The sequence below is a fragment of the Anneissia japonica genome, unplaced genomic scaffold (genome assembly GCF_011630105.1).
Source record: "Anneissia japonica isolate Jap-2015-1 unplaced genomic scaffold, ASM1163010v1 scaffold172582_len1462937_cov174, whole genome shotgun sequence".
In the NCBI taxonomy this organism is placed as follows: domain Eukaryota; kingdom Metazoa; phylum Echinodermata; class Crinoidea; order Comatulida; family Comatulidae; genus Anneissia; species Anneissia japonica.
The window spans coordinates 1,112,157-1,112,400 of record NW_022725666.1 but is presented as its reverse complement, the minus strand read 5'-3'; the positions used below and the strand labels follow the sequence as shown (position 1 = coordinate 1,112,400).

General features: G+C 43.9%; 1 protein-coding gene across 2 annotated transcripts in view; it reads right to left on the bottom strand.

Moving 5' to 3' along the window:
• LOC117112780 (calcineurin-binding protein cabin-1-like) overlaps window positions 1-244 on the bottom strand; it is an 87,886-nt gene that overhangs the window by 17,759 nt on the left and 69,883 nt on the right. The gene's annotated exons all lie outside the window — the stretch shown is intronic.

Here is a 244-nt window from a genome sequence, read left to right as displayed (position 1 = left end):
TGAAACACACGACAGACTCAAACATGGCTTGGGTCAGCCCAAGAATGACAAAATATTCTCTGTATCTACTAGAACCGAGCCACATAGCTTGTATTCCACTATTTACATTCACACCTGGGTTGTGTATATATATTGCCTTGGTTTGGCTCTGTAATCATTAGTGGTCGTGGGACTAGTTTGGGCCCTACCTAAGCTGGTCGAACGTTTCGTTTGGGTCTATACCCTAGCTGCACTATACACATCT